Below are 540 nucleotides of genomic sequence, written 5' to 3'. Positions count from 1 at the left end.
CTTTCGCGACCCGAGTATATATCACGTACAATATTTATCTTTCAGACATATATACATATATATATATATATATCTGTGTGTATCACCACTATGAGCCGAGAGAGAACCGCGGAGATCGAGTTATCTAGGCGCGCGATTCTCGATCGCGCGCGCGGCGTGAAACTGCCGTTGTCGTAGCGCGAACGTATACGCGTGCACGCGCGCGGCGATGTCGAGACGTCCGGCCGGGCACATCGAGAAAACAAACTCACTGGCTATTAATTTTTTTTTCTCCCCCCCCGTTTCGGCGTTACGTTTCTTGCCGTGTAGAATTTTAACGCCTCCGTTTTAAAAACTCACTCTGCCTCTCTCAACTTCACACTCGGGCCATGTAACGCAGACGGAGCTGACACTTGGGCTCCTTCTCACTGCACTACACTACTCAGAGTGACGTCACCGTGGCGGGAGCAGAGCGAGGCTCGCTGGCTAGCATCGCTCTTCGCCGCGCGGTGGGGTAGCCGAAGTAGGGGAGCGGAACGAGTCTACCGCGAGAGAGAGAGG

Source organism: Mycetomoellerius zeteki, unplaced genomic scaffold (genome assembly GCF_001594055.1).
Source record: "Mycetomoellerius zeteki isolate Tzet28-1 unplaced genomic scaffold, Tzet1.0 scaffold102, whole genome shotgun sequence".
Taxonomy (NCBI): domain Eukaryota; kingdom Metazoa; phylum Arthropoda; class Insecta; order Hymenoptera; family Formicidae; genus Mycetomoellerius; species Mycetomoellerius zeteki.
Note: the sequence above shows the minus strand (reverse complement) of the source record.